This window comes from Pipistrellus kuhlii, unplaced genomic scaffold (assembly GCF_014108245.1).
Source record: "Pipistrellus kuhlii isolate mPipKuh1 unplaced genomic scaffold, mPipKuh1.p scaffold_m20_p_2, whole genome shotgun sequence".
NCBI classification, from domain to species: domain Eukaryota; kingdom Metazoa; phylum Chordata; class Mammalia; order Chiroptera; family Vespertilionidae; genus Pipistrellus; species Pipistrellus kuhlii.
Genome location: NW_023425515.1, coordinates 13,203,137 through 13,224,748, shown reverse-complemented (window position 1 = coordinate 13,224,748; position 21,612 = coordinate 13,203,137). Strand labels below are relative to the sequence as shown.

At 36.4% G+C, this 21,612-nt stretch overlaps 1 long non-coding RNA gene across 1 annotated transcript in view; it reads left to right on the top strand.

The window, feature by feature from the left end:
- Nucleotides 1–21,153, top strand: part of LOC118723211 — a 159,267-nt gene extending 138,114 nt beyond the window's left edge. Inside the window, exons 4-5 of the long non-coding RNA XR_004989193.2 lie at nt 3,949–5,546; nt 21,143–21,153. This is a non-coding gene — a long non-coding RNA (uncharacterized LOC118723211). The remainder of the gene's footprint in view (nt 1–3,948; nt 5,547–21,142) is intronic.
- Nucleotides 21,154–21,612: the final 459 nt, after the last annotated feature.

Genomic DNA, 21,612 nt, shown 5'->3' with positions numbered 1-21,612 from the left:
TAAAATTATGTTAATTTCAGGTGTACAATTCTATAATACACCGTCTATATATGGTATTGTGTGTTGACCACCCCAAGTCAAGTCTCCATCACCATTTGTCTCCCCTTTAACCATTCTACCTCCTCCTACCCTCTTTCTCTCTGGTAATCACCATACTGTTGTCTGTGTCTGAGTTTTTAAATTTAATTTTAATTGCTACATGTGGTCTGCTATACCTTATTGGAGGGTGTAGTTTAAGTAAAACAAAGAAAATATTATGCAAGAATTAAAAACAGTATATTCTGCACATCCCTGAACTTTAAGTCAGTGTTTACTGTAGACAATTTTATAGTCCTTCTCCGTTACCCTAAACCAGTTTTTTAAATACCATCCCCATAATAAAACTGATTTCAAATGGTCTTTATAAGAAATAAAAGATCCCTGTCTTAGTTATAAGGTAGGAGGCACGTTGAATTAAAGCATTTCATAGCTATTGCTTCCTTTTACTCAATCTAGCATTTGATACACATTCAGATACATCTTAGTTATTTCTTTAACAGAACAAAATTCAAGTAGCATATAAAAATAATTGATCTAACAAGACTATGCATTTGTTGTGTTGCTTCAATTAAATATAAAAAACAGAGAGAGGTCTCTTTTTAAAAACTTTAACCATAATCAGAGTTCCCTTTAGGGATGTTTTAGTATTGATGATTAGAAGTTTAGAGTCAGATGAGACCTTAAACCCATATTTATGACAGTGGTAATTGAACTGATTGATTACAACATCTTCTTTCAAATAATATTGATTATGCAGACAGTCCACAGAGCTAAGATATCAGTAGGCAGTTTGCTGTAAGCGCATGTTCAATTATTAAACTAGTCGACATTTTATGTCTGATAGCCATAGTGAGGTCATGACATTAATTTATCCAGAGAATTGTGGGCAACTGTCTAGAAAAAAAAATAGCTTAAAGAACATAGATGCTGAAGCCCTTAAAAAAAAAAAAAAAAAGCAAAAAGATGAATCTCTGAGCAAAGAGGCTTAAAGAGATAACCGGTATATTTAAAAGCAGAACTGGAAGAAGACAGCAGGCATTACACTGCCACAAACAATACGTATTTAAAGCTGTGCTGTGTAAACATTAATTTCTGGTATACATTTTTGTTAGATTCTGAATACTACTATTCCAGAGTCTCTAGTTTCTGCCATCTAATTTCATATTTTCTTTATTGCTTTGGTGCTCAGTGATTCTTTGCTCTTTACTCTCATCCTTTCTTTCCCTTCTTCATTCCCCTCCCTCTTCCCATTTCTGTGTTTCCCTTTCTTCCTCTCTATTTTTCCCTCCTCCCTTTCTCTCTCTAATGAGAGCCTGTGCTTCATTCCACATTTCCTTCAGGTGCCCACTTTGTGTGTGTGTGTGTGTGTGTGTGTGTGTGTGTGTGTGTGTGTGTGTGTGAGTGTGTGTGAGCATGTGTGTGTGCTTTTTGTCTTTGCACTTGAGTTTTTCTTTCTCTTCTCTTTTGCCTTTTCTTTCACATCAGGAGGCTGTAGGGGCTGGTTTGAGAGCTACATGTCCGCCTGCAGATGCTTCTTTCTCCTTAGAGGTTGTGTGATGTTTTCTTTGGAGCCTCTGCAAATGGTTGTCCTTTTACGTGAGCTGCCACAGATCTGTTGCCAAACTGCTACCTTAGTTGGTCCTGCAGTGCCGCGGTGCATGCTGGGATCTGTCTGTGTGAGTAAACTGAATTTTCAGTAGCACAGGCAGCACTTGGGTTGGCTTGAGAATTGCCGTACCTCGCTTTCCTTTGTATGTGTCTCGGGTATTCGGCAGCCACCGGTGGCTGGCTCTGTCTGATCAGTAATTCAGGAATATTGCTCATGTAGAAGGGGAAGGTGGGAAGGGTACCACATTCTGTGATTAAAGGGAACCATCGAAGAACAAAGGAACCGGGTAGATACCTATGGACCGCCTTTTGTGCTGTGAAACACGGCAGCACACACATGACTGTGCTCAGACAGATCGTTCAGCTCTTTTCATAACAATGCATATAGATTGTTTTCACATAGCTACACAAACACATCTTTGTGTAAATAGATAGTCAATCTTTAGTATTTTTCAGCCTGCAAATGTTTCTTTATCTCAAAGACTTGTGCATATTCTACCAGCACACAGCTATTTATTTGGTATTATTTTTTAAAGTTCTTAAATAAATAAATAAAAATAACCAAAATAAATAAATAAATATATATATATATATATATATATATATATATATATATATATATATATCTCAACAGCCTGTTGGTTGATTTCATTCCAGCACCTTCAGATTTCAACACCGTTTAAATCATATTGATGATTCAGATACTGGCAGAGTTTTATCATTCTTCTGAAGTGAGAGCATGGCTAATAGAAACACTAAGCAATTATTTTTTGTATTAAAGTCATAGTTTCTTTCATTATTAAATACAAATGATTGATGCATAGAGCTGAGTCTCACTCTTGCATCTCCCGGGCAGTTTGGGGGCTCCATACAGAAGTGGAAAGGTGCTTTTCCATTCAGTCAGACAGGGATGGGGCGTGGAGGGGGGTGAAGAAGGCATAGGATAAAGTCTAGGACTGGAAAGGAACCGCTGGCGTCCTTTCTCCCCCTCTCACGTGTGTGTCTAGCTGCTTGCTTGCTGCCCAGGGTAGTGCATCCAGGCTGAGACTGTCAGAACCTGTCTCCGCAGCCTCTGATTGATCAGGGAGGCAGGGGTGGGGATCAGCGTGGGAGGGGAGGGCAGGACCACTGGCTCCTGGCTCAGGGAAGAGCAAGGTATTCTCTTCCTCGAAAGATGCCCAATAACTGAGACTAGGTAGCCACAGGGGACGTCGAAAGGTGGAAAAAATAAGGAGGCTCAAAAGAAAAGAAGGCATTTCCGATGGAGGAAGCCTTGGTGCTTTTTTTTCTTTCTTTTTTTTCCCCTCCTATTCTTTCTTTTCTTTTTTTCTTTTTCTTTTTTTTTCTCTTCCATCATATGACCTGCAAAGGCTAGAGTGACAGCGTCATGCAAATGCTGCAGTCCCGCAGGTCTGGGAGAGGGTGGATGCTAGACTGCGAGTTAATGTTAATGATGAGCGCAGTGGAAATACCAGCCGCTGCCACCCCCTGCACACAGAGCGAGCGCTCTGAGTCAGCATCAGATGCTGCGCCCGCCTCTCCCGGCGTCTGGGTCTGGGTGCCGGGCGCGCCTGCTCGCTCGGGCACCCCGTGTCTAGCCGAGGGGAGGGGGTGGCGTGTGAGTGCGTGGAGGGTAAAAGCCAGTCAGTCAGTGAGAAGCAAAAGGTACGTTGGAGAGCAACTAAAATCTGACTGATTTCCATCTTTGGAGCATCAGATGTTATTCCCTAAGGAGGATGGGTCTCGGCGATGGGGGGGAAGGGGGGGAAGGGTATAATTATGTTAATGTCATATTTATGGAGGGGTGAGATTTTTCATTCGAATAATTGGTTGGATTGCTGTGGTCAAGGATTGGAGAGCCATCTTCAGTGTTAAGGGAAAAAGCATGGACTTGAGATGTAAAGGCTGTTTTATTTTGTATTTTTGTGAATGCTGCTTTTTTTGTATGTTTTTTCAAAAAAAAGAAACTGTTTGCTATCTTAAGCCATAACTGATTCAATATGGGGGGGGGGAAATCAAATGATAAACAAAAAGGGATCTTATATAATGATGCATTGCATCATGGAGCAGAATATTTAAAGTCTTGCAAGGCAAAGTAGAGATCTGGACAGGGGGTGGGGGTGGGGGTGGAAAGGGGTGTGGTACTAGGGTGGGGGGGGCAGTTAGCAAATATTTTGTTCAGCTGAGCTTGCCTGCAGCTTACTTGGAAATGGATGATTCACCTGTTCTACAGGAAAACATTCTAATTCTTTACGTGTTTTTTGTTTTTTGTTTTTTCCCCCTCCTCTTTTCCCTTTTAAGATCAACCAGTGCAGAAGAACCAGATTCCACTTCTGTGGCCAGGACTTTTATGTTGTGGCTGGTCCGATTGTTTTACCCTGCGTTCTGTGCTCCTAAACCTTGGATCATTCCTTAAAGTACCAATTCTGTTCTCCAACCACAAACAAGGCTAAACGATCGGAGGAAATTCAGTGAATGTAGAGGATCGGGATTGTGCAGTTTTTTTTTTCTCCAAAGTATTGAGCTTTCGAATGCAACTATTTAAGCTAGAGAATCATTTTTTTGTTGTTGTTGTTGTTCTTGTGTGGCCAGCATGTTAAGTTTCACGTTTATTAAGTGGCATTACTCAAATAGCTGCAGAGTGTGCATGGGAATATGTGGCTGTCTGAATAGTTTGGAGATTCAAAGAGAACACTCGAGCTTCAGAGGTATTAAATGATGACGTGCAAAAAAAAAGTTTTTGTTTTATTCTGAACTGCAACAGTATATATATTTAAATCAGATTGAAAGTATTATATGTCCTGGAGCCAACTTAACAGTTGTGCTATATAGAAGGCTAATGGGGAAACCAAATTTCAATCAGGGTCCCGTTACTGGGATATAATCCTTTTTGCATGTAATAGAACTACGGTGTTGCTGTATAAATCTGCTAGACACAGATTTTAACCCATGTGTAGCCTTATTTTTTTTTTTTTGCATCTATTGGGATGACTCTTTAACTGTTCATTGTTTCATATTGTGTCTCGTATTCTTTGTGATTTTTAAGGTCTGTAAATGCTCATTATGAATATTCAGCTCATCCTACCTTGTATGTGTCATATATATATCTATTGCTACATATGTATGTGCATTAGTATGTAGAGGGAAAAGTTTGCCTCGACCCAACTGTAATGTCTAAGCTAGCCTTCCCACCAAAGAAGAAGAATTCTACCGCAGCCAAACCAGACTTTTCCTAGTCCCTGAGACCCTAACTTGTGAGGTATTTCAGTAACATCACAAGTCAGGCTCTTGGGACCTAGGCGGAGAGGAACCAGCAGCTTTGGACCTTATTGATTGTCTGCAGTTACCAGCAGAACAAAAGGACATACATGGATTCTGCCCAGAGGAAAGAACAATGCTCTGGTTTATAACCAGCAATGTTTCCACCGGGACCCACCCCCAAAAATACTATTTTCAGAAACTGTTCTCTAAAGTAATTACCGAGCTTCCCTGAATCGCATTTGTTTTCTGTTGTAACAACCATTCAAAAGCAATAGAAGAGATCTGTGTAAGAAGCAAAATTAAAATACATGTGTTTCTAAAAATGCTTCGCTTGGCATATTGTAAGGTGACTGGTGTAAGAGAATATCTTCTTGGTTAATAATGAAGAGCGTGATTTGTGTTTTTATAACTTTTTTTCATATGCATAGAATATATATATATATAAACTATTTATAGAAATCCTATATATCCCCATGAAAATATGGCTCAGAATATACACCATATAGCTATAATCAAGCTTGAGGCCTAGAAATGAAATGATTTACAATCTTCTTTACTAACCCTATTAGATTTTTACTGCTGATTTTAGAAGAATGCTGCTTTCTATGTGGTATTTATTGCCAGTTTTCTTCTTAATGGTTTAGCCAGATGAAATATTTTATATGTCTTATTATACTAGAACATTCTCTTGTTGTAAGAGTTCAACTGAAATTTATTAATAATTAGCCAAAATATGGTACCCTTTAGCTTTTAAATTTTAGGTTGTATATGTTACAGACCCATGTGAGATAAACCAGAAACAGAGCCTGTGAAGTCAGACTTCTCCAGTTGATCCATCAGCTGAATCTGAAATGCATTATTTTAGTTTTATAAGGATTTTAGTTTTATAGGAGGTAACTATTCCAACTATAACTAATATGTCATGTTTGAACATTGTTAACCATTGCCACATCAAATATGTATCTTTTGTAAGTAGAATTAATATATTAAACCTTTTGAAAATTTTTATAATAATGTTGCAGATATTAAAATTCAAAATGGAGAAGAGACTTTTAATAATAAAAAAAAAACAAAACCTATTTCATTCTTTTCATTCTAATGCTTTACATGAGTACTATAAATTTGTCTTCTGTATCATTAAAATAAATTTATGAAAGTATTTTAGAATACTATTGAAGTCTTTGTTCACCTTTTTATTCAATTTGGTACAATTACTTATGATTTGAAATATCACCGAATACAGATTACCCAGGAGCTATATTTCTTTGAAAATTGAAATCATAATATGATAAACATACTTGTCATCTATACAGGGCATATAGAATATATTTAATCTTGTATTCACAATGTACCTATTCAGGTTATTTATTTATAACACCTATTTTATTTCTCTCAAATCTCTGAAATTTTAAGTATGTGCATGTGTGTGTTATAAAAAAAATGTTTTAAAATTCTAAATGAAAGGAGATAATATAGTCAGTAAAGACATTTGGTAGTATCCATCTTTTACTTCTTTTAAGTTCATTCTCATTGAAATGAAACATTTTTAAAAGCATAAGTTTCTCAATACAAAGAACTCTTTACATACGTCTCTACAAAGAACTCTATGTATATGTATCTACAAGTATACAGAAACTTGGTTATATTTACTAGCAATGTTTTACACAATGGATCAGGAACTACTTCTTATATAAAACAATATCACATACAGGTATATTTTTGACACCTGTTTAACATAATCATAAATGATATATACAAATAAGTTATTACATCAGTTTAGTTCCAAAATAATATAAAGGATAGATGTTTATTGGCTATAGTGATATCAGATTTAATCTATTTCAAATGCAATGTGTTTTTTTATGTTGTCATATTTTTTAACAGAATTATATATTAACTTCTATTTCATAAACAAAAGGTACCCAAACAAAATTTACAATGCAATGATGCTCATTTTCTCCATCACATATATAAGGTGTGTGTGTGTGTGTGTGTGTATATATTTTTTTATTTTTTTTTTACTAATCATCATGCATTCTTTGAAACCACTCTATGTCACTTTCCTATATATAAACTGTCTTTTCTGAGACCATCATTCATCAAGCTCTCCTCTGACTCCATAAAGGTGAGTAAAGATATAAGTGGGTGACTTTGTTTATATAAACTTCTTTATGCTGTATCTAGATGGATGGATGACACTTTTTCTGCATTCCTATCATAGCTGTCACGGGATAATATTGTTTGGGGGTTATATAATATGATTGGGAAAATCAGATCATACTAAGCTTAAAATAAAAGGAGAGATCTACAACAAAGAGCAAGGAAATGATGTGTGTTGCATATAAAAAAAGCAGTGATATTAACAATTCCATGGCTTCCTGGTTGGGAGACCAGCCTGAGCCAGACGCATATATTAAGCGCTGTCTGCTGCTGATGCGAGCTTGCTCAATGCGGTGGAAATGAGGAATCACCTCCTCTCTGACACCAGCTTATTTTTACATTTTAATTTTGAAATAGCAAACCATTGCTTTACATAAGGATACTGACCCTTTGCCATTTCCTCTCTCACATTGTTTGCTTATGCAAGTTCCCTTAAAAGAAAATCACCACTCACCTTAAACATCTATCAATGACCAATGAAGTATTTAGTTTTTCTTTTGTCCCTTTTGCATTGTTCTGTTAATAGGGTGATACTTGAGCTTTTAACTTTTAATCTCAATGAGGACAACTTGAATTTTCCAAAATGGCATTGTTTGGAAGCCTTCAAGGATCCAACAAGGAAGCCACTTCTGGAATTTTGCCAAATCTAAATATAATTACATTTCATTTCATTTCAGGGTTCATGGGATTGATAGCTTTCCTGGTGTAAATGTCCTTAACACTTTCGTGTTCCAGCGAAGCTCCAGATAGGTGCTGAGATGTTCTCAAGTCATTTAGGCATTAGGCTGCCTTAATAATATCTACACTAGGTGTAAGTATCTCAGGAGAATTGCAGTACAAGCTAATTATTATTGACATTAGAAAAGTTATATATACTACCTGGAATTCCTCTTCAAAAATGGTATGTTAGCACAGGTGCCTGGGCTTGGTCAGATTCACGTGATAAATATGCAGATAGTTTTACAAGCTGTCCTCTTTCAAGCTGAATGAGTTTCCAGAAGAACACACAGTACATACCGAAGAGCTAAAGCCCAAATTTTCTTGCCATTTACACATGAAATACATCCTCCGTTTTTTGCAGGCATCATTTTGATTCCTTGGATTATTATATTTAATTGCTTGCTATTCATTTTATTTAAGCAAATCCCAGTGATGTCTGAGTGACACTATTTACAAAGGAAAACAAAGTTCCTAATAGAAGTGCTGTTTTGTGTTGTGTTGTGTGGTGTGTGTGTGTGTGTGTGTGTGTGTGTTTAATCTTGGGCATCTGTAAACATTTTAACAATATACTTTTTAATGGAGCTATTCAACCTCACATTTCCTCCACAGAAATTTATGTGGCATTATTATGTCCTCTCTGTATTTCGCTTTCTGATCTATCAGAGTCCACACACACTGAGGCATAAATATATGCCTTTATTTTTTTTTAATTCTTAGTAAAAAAATATAAAAATTGAGCCATCATCTTAAAATCATTCACATTTTTTCAATGAGCTAGCTTCAATTTTTATTGAAGGTTGCTTCCCCCCCCCATCTTCCCATAAATATAGCTTTAACAGAATAAGTACTTTACTAGCCATAAATGTGAATTTATATGTAATGTTTTTATATGTGGAAATGTAAAATCAGGTGTAACTTGAAGGTATTTGAGATTAAAATAATTTGAAATTAAATAGTTTTATTTTATATAATCTTTCAGCTAATTCCATGTGTATTTTATGCAGAATTAAAAAGTGAAAAATTCTCAGATGGTGAAATAAGGTTTTTTTTAGTGTTGGTATAAGTAATGGGACTTTAAGATTGTTACCTTAATAATTCCTAAACAAACAAAAGGAATGTAAGAATAATTATGGACTGTATTTGTTATATCAACTAAATAGGAATAATAACTCCTTGGCTCTTTTCCCCAGCCTTTTAAGGTTTTTGGAGTGTTTTGTGTTCTTTTATATAGATGCATTTAACCATTCCTTTCTTTCTAGAAGTTTCTCCCTCTCTGTGATAGGTTGAAAGGATTTGTGAGCACCAGGTGACTATTCTCTGGAGTCATCTTCCCTTGCCTTTTTCATTAGCTTTCTCTAGACTAAGAGTCAACACCAATATTTTATACATCCAAATTGGTAGGTCTCTCTTGAAACTTTTCTAGTCATATAAGTAAGTGAACTGCGAGAAATGATAGATTTACACTGGGATTGTCTTTCTAGTTTCCAAACATCTTAAGGGACACATTTAGGTAGTGTTGAAACACTAGCCAGTGGAAGCATTTGGTTTTATAGGATTTAAAAATGCAATGTCTTTTTCATAGTAGACTTCCTATTCTTAGCTAGGAAGGGGGGCTAAGTTATTTCTCTGTTATACATCACACTAAATTAAACCCAGCCTGTGCATTTGTAAACCTCGGGGAGGTTTCCACGTTAGACAGCATTTTTTGTTGGGGGATTACACCACAGTCGGTGCCCTTCACTTCTCTCTCTCTTCCTGGCCCCCCTCTAACCAACATGGAGCCCTTTCAACTTCTTCAAAGACGTGGGGGTCTGGGGAAGTAGACTCTTTATTAATGGCAAAAAAAAAACAAAAAAACTGGCTGCTGGACTTCCGAGACAGCCTTCTCATAATAAAGCAGAGTAGGCCCCGCAACAAAGAATTCCTGAATGTACTAAATATATAAGGAAGCCTATTTAAATTCACCAGAGGAGCTTAGGGGCCAAGCAGCAGAAAGTTTAGAATTCAATTCAAGCCATGCCAGAAAATGAAAATGTACTTAAAAAAGGATTTCTGAAACAATTGTTCAAAGACATGTCAACTTTTAAGGTTCTTTCTAGAATAATGAAATTCGCGCTCTAATTTCTGTGGTGACTTTGTCAATTAGAAAGGGAAAGCAATTAACATAATCTTAAAGGAATTGTATCTTATGTTTAAGGAAAATGTATTTTCTTTCCATAGGGTGTGCTCTAGGGAGGGCCACTTAGTGCACTGACTGAAATCACCCAAGTATATACATGGTACAAAGAGATCATGTATTTTTTTTAGCAGTTAGATATATGGTAATAGAATTTTTCTTCCTATTTTGGAAGAACGTTACTCAACTTGCATGTTCTTTCTAGTTAATTTCCTACCATTTGATTCTGTGATTTGTATTTTAAATAAATGTACTGAAGTAATTCTGAAAGAGCAAATTGTTTATAAGTAATGGGGCTATTGCTTATGTGATACTAAACTTGAAAGTTAAAAATGATGCCTACATTATCTCTTACTGACTTTAAAAAAAATGTTCTTTACCTTTTATCTATAAGATATTCTTTTATAAGGAGTACCTACATCTATAAGAAGTTTTATCTTATTAGTCCTCATATTGAGATAAAGGAATGCTTATATAGTTCATATAAAGGCAATATGGCCTTGACTCAAGGATGAAATTTCCAGCTGGTTTTTTCTGAGAGTCTTCTTTTAGAATTAACATAGATTTTGGAGAAAAGACTGGAGATTACAAGCATAAAGAAGATGGAATCTTCAACTCACTACTGATATATCTCTGTTGCCATTTTGGCAATTCAGCTTGAGAGTGAAACTTGGGTGGAATTCATCAGTCCATAAATAAAATTTATCAACTTAAACTGTTGATTCATTAATTCATCCATTCATTTACAAGGTATATCCAAGGTTAAAAAATAACCTAGTGGCCCAACCTGGTTTGACTCAGTGGATAGAGTGTCAGCCTGCAGACTGAGGGATCAGGGTTCGATTCTGGTCAAAGGCATGTACCCTGGTTGCGGGCACATCCCCAGTTGGGGGTGTGCAGGAGGCAGCTGGTCAATATTTCTCTCTCATCAATGTTTCTGTTCTCTATCCCTTTCCCTTCCTCTCTGTAAAAATTCAATAAAATATATTGAATTATATTATATTTTTTAATATCCTTAAAAAAAAAAAAACTGAGTGAATTCAGTCTGCATCAACACATAAGATCCCTATGGTCAACTAAGTCTTAGTTATTTAACAAACTTTGCCTTTAAAATTAAATATAGAAGTGTGTCTATTAGTTACAGATATTAAATATTTAATGATATAAAGTAGTTATTGTCTTTATTAAGATTAGATGCAGCCTAGATCATCATTTACAAAACAACTGAACTGATTTCTATTTGTTTAAATTAATGTCATTTTAATATCACTGACCTCAGAAGTCTTAATGGTTGGTCAGTGAAGAAATAATCAAATAATTCCTTTGCCCAGTTCCTCTTGCACATAGGTGCACATGCGTGCATACACACACACACACACACACACACACACACACACACACACTTAAAAGAAAACCAAACACTCAATGAATATTAGCTCATTTCTTCCTTTTGGGTTTTAGTATTTGCCACAAACAGACTTAGTTTTTACATCACCAAAATTTAAGGGTGAGAGGCAGACACCATTAGGAAATTATTTATGCTTTAGGAACCTAAAAAATAATCCTATATAATATAAGGCTAATATGCAAATAGTCCCCTTGACCAGGAGTTCGACTGGGAGTTCAACCAGGGAGTGGAACCTGCTGGCCAACCACCTGCCGCCCATCCCCCTGGCTAGTCCTGCCCCTCATCAACCCTCCCCCACCCCAATTGAGGGTGAGGCAGGCCCACCAACTGCCCGTGGCCCCTCCCCCTGGCCAGCCCAGCCTGATCAGCCCCAATTGGGTTGTGCTGACCAGACTCCAGCAGTGCACAAATGTATGCACTGGGTCTCTAGTTTACTATAAATGTCTTAATCATATATTTCCTAAGTAGCAACTTACCAACTATAGGAAAGGAAGAGATAAATTCTGCTCTTAAATAGCTTGTTTTCTACAAAAGATATCTTCTATTTGTCCAGCATGGTTTGTCCTTTTTGTATAACTTAGCATTTTATGAATCCTGTAATTTGGAAGTTTTATTCTTTTTATATTTTATAGATAAGCATACTATGTGGTTTGTCCTATTTTCTAGTTGTAGATGAGATAACCTACCTATATGCTTTGGGTGGCTTTCAATAAGATATGGGTGAGGCATTGTTAGAATTTTCAGTGCCTTGATTTTCTTCCTATTATTTTCTATACTACACAAAGTTCTTTAAAAAAAACCTACAGACCATGAATCTTAAAAATTGTAATTTATAAAACTGATATTGTCAGAATAAATGAACCAACATGCAGTATATTCATGTGATTTCTACCCCTCTTAGAAATAGAAATCCTGCCCAAGCTGGTTTGGCTCAGTGGATAGAGCATCTACTGAGGGGTCCTGGGTTCGATTCTGGTGAAGAGCACATGCCCAGATTGTAGATGCGATTCCAGTGTGGGGTGTGCAGAAGGCAGCCAATCAATGATTCTCATCATTGATGTTTCTATCTCTTTCCCTCTCCCTTCTTCTCTGAAATCAATAGCAATATATTTTTAAAAATTTTAAATCATTTATTTTTTTAAGTTGAATATAATGATATTATTGATCATGCTAAGTTTCATGAAGTAGCAACTACATTAATTAGTCAATGGACCAAAACATTCTAAACAAGCTGTTCTCTCAGAGTTAATATGCAAAATAAATGTATATTTTTAGACTTTTACAACATCATCACCATTGTACTCGAATAGTAAAGAAGAGGTAGAAGACTGGAATTCCAACACTGTTCCTGCCACTGGTTACGGAACTGAATCTCTCTCCTTTTCAATTTTCCAGTTTGCAACTGATTTATAAAATAAAGATGATAAAGGACAATCATTTTAAAGTGACTTTCAGGAAAAAATTAACATGTCATTAGATATCATCAGGGGACAATTTCAGTCAAAGGAGTAGGAAATAATCATTTTAGTTTAAGTCACTACATTAATTAGATTCTTTCTGTAGAAAAATATCAAAACCGAGCTCAAACCAAGCAAAAAGGAATCTATGTGTATACTATCATTTCCTTCACCCTTTCCTCTTCCTCCTTCTTTTTCTCGCTTTTCTTGTCCTCTTCCACCATGCTCCTCTCTCCCTTTTCCTCTACTTCTCCAACTCTCTTTCCCTCCCTTTCTGTCTGCCTCAGTATATCTTCCTCTATCCCTTTTATTAGCTCCAATGTGTTGGTTTTATTCTCAGGTGGTTGACTTCATTCTCACATTCTCTCTATGTGGCAAAATTGGTCTCTAACAACTCTAGACATGCCTCATGCATTGTTCTTAGAGCTTGTGACTCCAGAAGAGAAAAAAAAAACAAACAAAAAAAAAAAACACCAATTCAGTTTCTCAGAAAATTCTCATTGGCTATGAGTTTTAGCCCCTTCTCTGTCCAGATAGAAGTTAACTCAAATTGGACATCCCTGTAACGTAGCAGCACAAGGTTAAACTAGTAAGGTTAATGTCAATGGCAAAAGGTGAGAGAATTTCAAATCAGGAAAAAAAGAAAAAAAAGGGAGGTGCTGTTAAAAAAAAGGGGGAGGAAGGGTGTCTACAAATTTCTAAATCATTGAACATAGTATGTTATGGGCTCCTGTCAAATATGTTTGCCTTTGTAAACTTAGTTGTGTCTATCAATCTCTAGGAAATGGTAAGTTCTTTAGCCCAAATGCACTTTTTACAGCATTGTAACTAAAAAATATATAATAATAATAATAATAATAATAATAATAATAGCAGCAGCAAATCTCAACCTTAAGTATCATGGAGATACATCACATTTTATTAAAAATTTCCATGATCATTTAATATGGGCCAAATATCAGAAAACCATTTAGGAATTGGACATTTTAAAAATTATTTAGCATTATTAGAAATGGAGTTTTGGTAAAGGGATAGTGGTTATATTCTGTAATCCAATGACTATCTTTAGTCATCATATGTGTATGCTATTCTGGTACAGCAAATTTGTATCTTTTTCACTTTTACCACCAATATTATTTATCTTGGTATAACCTGGGAAGTTTTAAATATTTTCCTATCCAGAACTATTTAGGGATTTTCCTCAAAGATAAAAAGATTAATTTGCTATGACTAATGATTCTGATACAAACATTCTGCTGTTTTTTATGATGCTGATGAACATGGCTTTAAATATAATTTAGTGTTTGAAAATTGATTTTAACATCACAATTCTTAATCAGATTGCAGAATTATGCTGTGTTTTCTAGTACATTAAAATAAGTTGTCATATTTGGAACATCTGTTTATGCTCCTGTTATGAATAAGTGTTTCTAGATGTCTGAAATATACATTGCCATAAACAATATTTTAATTTAGTCTGTAGAAATATAATACCTACTTCTCTCTAAAATGCTTATTTATTTCCCACAAAATAAACCTTCCAGATTGTATTTTATCATATCCTTATCAAAATGGAAGAAAAAGAGTAGGATTTTGGTTAAGTCTTGCTGATTGGTTAATAAAAATCATGACTGTCATTGGCAGCCTTTCCAGACACTGTACCCTGACTCCAGACAGTCAGCTGGTACCATCACTTTGTCTCAACTATAAATCACAGTCTCCTAATGGCCCAGGCTGACACCTTGACATTTTGAAGAAGAGTAAAAGACCTGATTTAAATGGAAATCAATTTAATTCCACAAATCTTGGGTTACTACTCCAAGCCTTTTATTGTGTCTTTTTCTGAAACTTATTTGGAATGTTCATGATCATCAGAGGATCGTTTGTGTGTTATACTGTAACTTCTTTTAAATGTAAAACTATATTCCTCTTTCTTCAATATCAATATGGAAAGTAGATTTATATAAGAAAAAATGATTTTACTTAAAAATGATATATCAATAGTTTAAAAAACATTGCAAGAGCAAGTGCTTTTCAGTTTTACAAAATTTTGCAGAATGTTCTCAGATTTAAAAATATGAGCTTGTACACACATATATAGATTAAGCTTTACTTATCTAATAATACATAATGCCTTTTATGGAAAGATTTTGAACTTCAAACAAGCAGGTCTCAAGTTGGAATCCTCTGAAAAGTACTTTTACTTTTATATTATTGCACATTAAAAGTAGGTTTAGTATTATAAAGTCAATGACAAATAACATGTTTTTAATTGTGCTAGATGGGTCAGGCATTAAACTCTGTCTTGATTTTTTTGACCAACACAAGTGGCATAGAAATAACTCCACACTTGACTAGTGTGAAAAGTTAATTTTAGAGATTTTAGTAGCTTGACATTGAATGTGTGGTGTTTTTTTTTTAAATAACCTACTTTGTTGTCTTCCACCTTTAGGAGAACATTATAATTTCTTTAAAACCATAGAGTGGGTAAAACTCTTACTTAGGCTGAAACCGGTTTGGCTCAATGGATAGAGCATCGGCTTGAGGACTGAAAGGTCCCAGGTTCGATTCTGGTCAAGGGCATATACCTTGGTTGCAGGCACATTCCCAGTAGGGGGTGTGCAAGAAGCAGCTGATCAATGATTCTCTCTCATTAATGTTTCTAACTCTCTATCTCTCTGCCTTCCTCTCTGTACAAAAATCAATAAAATATATTTAAAAACTATATAAAAAATAAATGACTCATTAAAAAAAACCAAACTCTTACTTAGTATTTTTACTTGCTCTCTTTAAAGGACTGATCTAAACTCAATGAAGCCTTTTATCTTCTCTATACAATTATTTGTAGAGAATTTTGGCATCACCTTCTGATTTTCAGGTATGGAAAGATTAACAATGTCTAGCAGTGATTTCTCTTTATCATTTTTATTATTTTTTTCATCTTTGTCTCAAATCTCATTTCTTTGAATGACAAATTCCTATTTTGCAATGCCCCATGAACTAGTGGAGTCATAGACAATTAAAAATAAGACATCCAACCCTTAATTTTTTTTATTCACCCTTCTACTCATCCATCCATTCATTCATAATCTATACAAAACAATACCCTATGTCAGAAGTAGGAAGTGACATTAGAATTCCTTCTTCATGGGATATGGTATTCTCATGAGAAAATAAGACAATTTTTTTAAAAAGTTACCAATATGCGACAGATCCAGGAAGAATATATATGTACAAGATTTGGGGATTCAAGATGAAGTATTTACTTGAATTGTTGAGAATCAAGAAAAATTCCCTAGAGGAGGATGAATCCAGCTAGTCTGTGATAGATCGGAAGGAATGATGGAAGGGATGGCTTTCAGGCAGCATTTGCAACATGTACAAATGTGCAGGAGCACAAAAGATGCACTACGCTTGTCATTCAATTTTATTGAAAGATTAGATGCATTTTATAAAATGACTGTTGAAGGGTGAGCTGAGATCAGCCTGAGGAGACCCTAGAATGCTCAGAGGGACTCTTCTGCTAATGGTGCAGTTTTACAGGGTGGTTGACACTGAGAACCCTTTAAAGACTTTGGGGCAGATTCAAGAATGCCAAATGCAAGATTAATCTAAGGTCAATGTAACATAAAACAATATAAAAGATCTATCAGAACTGCTCAACAAAGCTTAGGAAGACACACCACCTATTCTACCCATACCGAGATGCGTTTTGTAATAACTTTTAGATGATTGAATGACACTCCACTTGAGAAAGAGCTTGATAGAGAATGTTGAAATAAGAACACATCAGAGATAACTAGACACAGAAACAAACAAACAAAAAAGTGATCTAAACTAGGGATTTCTAACCTAATATCTAAATACCCCTGGCCTTTTGAAAGTTCATAGTCTCATAATATTATATAAAATATTTTGAGTGAATTATTATTTGTCTGGGGAAAATGGTCTAATAATTTTTATAAGGTTCTCAGTGGAGGCTAAAAGCACCCCAACCTTAAGGATCACTTAGGATAGTGTGAAAAGGAGAAGGTAACTGTGAAAATGGTAATCTACAATAATAAAAGCATAATATGCAAATAAACCAAATGAGCTGAAACCAGTTTGGCTCAGTGGATAGAGCGTAGGCTTGCGGACTGAAAGGTCCCAGATTTGGTTCTATTATAGTTAAGGGCATGTACTTTAGTTGTGGGCACATTCCTAGTAGGGGGTATGCAAGAAGCAGCTGATCGATGATTCTCTCTCATTGCTGTTTCTAACTCTCTACCCCTCTTTCTTCTTCTCTGTAAAAAATCAATAAAAAATATATTTAAAAAAATAGAAAAATAAATAAACCAAATGACCAAACAGCAGAATGACCATCCGGACATCCTTCTGGATGACCATGCTATGACACCCACTGGCACCAGGCCAGCCAAGGCAGGTGTGATGCAATTGGTCAGGGACCTAGCCATCTACCCATGATCACCCTGCAAAGCGAAGCCCAGGCCACCGACCAGCAGGGTGATTGATCAATCAGGGACTCCATGATCACCCCAAAGAGGGAGGCTCAGGCTACCCCACAGCAGCTCTGCAGGGGTAGCCTGGGCCTGCCTCTGGTGATCCATTGTAGAGCCCCAGCTGGGTGGGCAGGGCCTACCTCTTTGGGGTGATAGATCACGGGGCTCCTGTGAGAGAGCATGGGCTGGGCTGAGGAACCTCCCTTCCATTGCACATATTTTATGCACTGAGCCTCTAGTAACTATATAATTAAGAGAATACAATGACTGAGTAAATTGCATGTGGATGCAAATTGTGGCAAGGAAGAAAGAAGATAACACTATTTCTTACCATTTGACACTGGAACGATGAGAATCATGAGAATCCTTTTGTGAAGCAGCATCAGACCCCGCTTGGCTTCTGTTTCAGTTGATGGAACTTTGATAGCAGGCATAGTGGACTCATGGTGGAAATGTGCCATGCAGAGATGTCAGACAAGAAATGAGAAATTAGGGGGTAACTGTATAGTTTTGATGATTCTTAAGGAACCTTAGTGGAATACTTTGAAGCCAGAAGCCTAGGCTGCTTCTATCTTTTTTCTCTCTTCACATGACGTCTGTTTCCCAGGTTCTCTTAGGATGATTATGGGAGCTCCACCATCTTGTTTGCTTTCAGTCAGTAGGAATAAGAAGACAAAACAAGGACACTGCATCTCCTTTTAAAGTTCACTATGCCCTCAAAACCAAATACATTTTGGGGGGAGTGGGTGCATGGAAATGTAGAGTGGGTGCATGGAAATGTAGACTTTATTTTGGATATTCATTCACTCAGTGAAGGATCAGAGGAAGAGGAGGTGGATAGATATAGCAGAAAAACTAGAAATATCTGTCCTAGTGAACATAAACAATTTTGAAGCATTAAATAATGAAAGAAAAATAAATTTTATTAATCATTAAAGAGAAAATATATATATATATATAAATGTCTCCATACATAGAAACATTTTATCTCAATCCTTAGTCAAAATAATGTATTTTATTAGGGATAGGGAGATATTTATTCATAACATATTTTTTATGAAAACATATCATAAAACTCCTATCCTCTTTAAGTGAGTTATATTCTGAAAATACTAGATTTTTTCTATTTATTATACAATTGGAAAAATAGTATTACTAGTTATAAATAGAATTAAATCTACTAGTTTCAATTCACCTCCAGCCAATTTAATGTATTTTATATTATTTTAAAGAAAACTAGATTTTGTTACAAACTATATTAAACTATTCACAGTGACAACAAGTGTTAGTCTTATAAAATTAGAAATTCCAGACAATTAGAAAACAAAAAAATTTATTAATTGTATCACTAAGAAAATAAATCTTGCTATGATATATATCTAATAAAATAATAATGTGCAAATTGACCATCACTCCAACACACAAAATGGTTGCCCCCACGTGGTCAAAGATGGCTGCCCCCATGTGGACACAAGATGGCTGCCATAAGATGGCCAGCAGGGGAGGACATTTTGGGAGGGACCAGGCCTGCAATGGAGGGCAGCTGTGGGAGATGAAGCCTGCAGGGGAGGGCAGTTAGAAGTGACCAGGCTGGCAGAGGAGGGAAGTTGGGGGCAACTGGGCCTGCAGGCAAGGGCAGTTGTGGAGGGACCTAGTCCTGCAGGGGAAAGCAGGTGGGGGGAATAGGCCTGCAGGGGAGGGCAGTTAAAGGTGGCCAGGTCTGTAGGAGAGGGCAGTTAGAGGTGACCAGGCATGCAGGGGAGGGCTGTAAGGGCAATCAGGCTGGCAGGGTAGCAGTTAGGCATCAATAAGGCTGGCAGGGGAGTGGTTAGGGGTTGATCAGGCTGCAAGCAGAAACAGATAGGGACAATCAGGAAGGAAAGCAGGTGAGCAGTTGGGAACCAACAGTCCAGGATTGTGAGAGGGATGTTCGGGTGCCCATTTAGGCCTGATGCTATAGGGCCACTCAGTGTGTGTGTGTGTGTGTGTGTTTGTGTGTGTGTGTGTGTGTGTGTGTGTGTGTATTAGAGGCCTGGTGCATGAATTCATGCGTGAGTGAGCTCTGGCCAGCCTGGCCATGGAGAGAGGACATGGGCAGTTGGCTGGCCTGCCTGCTGGTCAAACTCCTGGTCTAGGGGACAATTTGCATATTAGCCTTTTATTGTATAGAATATACACTGAGTGGCCAGATTATTATGCATTCAGAAATCATAATAATCTGGCTACTCAGTATATATATTTAATTACAATGTTCTGCATGGCAGGGGGTGGTGTCCCTCAGCCCAGCCTGCCCACTCTCCAATCTGGGACCCCTTGAAGAATGTCCAACTGCCCAATGAAAAAATATTCATATTTTCTCTCCCTTTCTCTGTCTCTAATTCACACACACACACACACACACACACACACACACACACACACTATTTTCATAATTATTTGTAACTTGCTTTATAATTGTTAAATGCCAAATGAACACTTACTTATATATTATCATTTTAGCCTATACTCATCATGCTATTGTTTGAGTATAATTTGTTTAACTATCTATTCACAGCTGTAAATTGAGTTTCTTATTAGCCTTTTAGTTCTTAATATAAATATAATTCTTATGAAAAATCTACCTTTATATAATTATGTTTAATGATTCCCTTGGGATAGCAATTGAGACAGATAAATATGGCCTGAATGAAGGTGATGGCAGTAGAAATGGAGAGAAAATGAGGGATTAATGAAATATTTAGAATATATAATCGACAGACTCAAGTTATTAACTCTACAGTGAAATATTTGGAAAATTTCAACAAATTCCCTGAATTATGCTTATTGCTTTATTTTTCTCTGTTCATGTGATCAATGGCATTTAGTATTGCTTTAGTATGAAGGTAAACACAATCAAGAACAGAGTTAATAGAAGATTTAAGGCTTAGACTGTATTTTTAAACTTACAGTGAGTACAGTAAGCTAAAGCAAACTGTTGCAATTTGGAAGAGGCGGGCTCTTAAAAGGGAAATGGTTTTATTTTTGTATTCTAAAGGGCATGGCCAGAAATATTAACCTGATGCTAGAGACGTGGATCATAGAATACATAAAAATTAATCATAAAGTAGAAAAAGGTTTAGGACAGAAGGTTGAAGTAGTTGCCCATCATGCAGGACAGCATGAAACTTTCTAAGCTGTGGTCAGTGAGGAGCCTAGAATGGGAGAGGGAGGGGGAGCAAATTGGATTTACATAAAAAGCATCTCATAGTCTATTCCTAGGGTTGCAACTCTGGGGGAAGGAAGTGGGTAAGAGATTCCTGTTGATTAGTATGAAGACATAAGGGCCAAGATAAACCACCCATCTGGAACCATACAGGGAGTTAGCTTTGTAGATACTTAAAGGAATAGCAGCAGGGGGAAACCACAGTCTAAACAAGTACCCTTCCACTCCAATCCTCAACCCATCACTTTCCCCAAGAAATCCTTCATTGCCCAAACCAGTTTGGCTCAGTGGATAGAGCATCGATCTGCAGACTGAAGGGTCCCAGATTGGATTCTGGTCAAGGGCATGTACATTGGTTGCAGGCACATCCCCAGTGGGGGGATGTGCAGGAGGCATCTGGTCTGTGTTTCTAACTCTCTATTTCTCTCCCTTCCTCTCTGTAAGAAATTAATAAAATATATTTTAAAAAAAGGATGTCCTTCAGCGGGGCATAGGAGAGATCAGGAAAAGTTTCCTCCTTGTTTAAAGGCATCACGGAGGTAGCTGGAGACAGGTGGTGAATATCTTGAAGTTCCAGAGTATCCACAACAGCAGCTAGAACAAAGGGTAGAGTTTTTAATCAGCAAGGCTTTGCTTTTTCTTCTTCTGTCTTAGTCCTCTGTAGACACACCTATTTATTTATTCACTCAGTCAACAAATACTTTGAATATCTTCCGTATGGCAAGCAGATTATTTTAACCTGGACATTTAGCTTTCATTTGTAAACTTAGTTTCCACTACAATTTATTTTCTTGCATTTGTTTCATGTTAATTGAACAAATCAATGTCTTTATACTAAGTGGAGCATCTGCTTCGAAGGATTCTTACTTTGGATGGATGTTAGGATTACAAATAGAAAAAGCATTCACCCACACACAAACACACCTACCCACCAAAAAAAAAAAAAAGTAAAGATACTATAGAAAATGTGTAATTAAATAGTTTAGAAAGACTGTGCTCTGTAAAATCATGGCACATCTCTGCAAAATCATTGAGTAAAAGAACAGCGTGAGAAGAACAGTATTAGTATCATTTATTTGTTA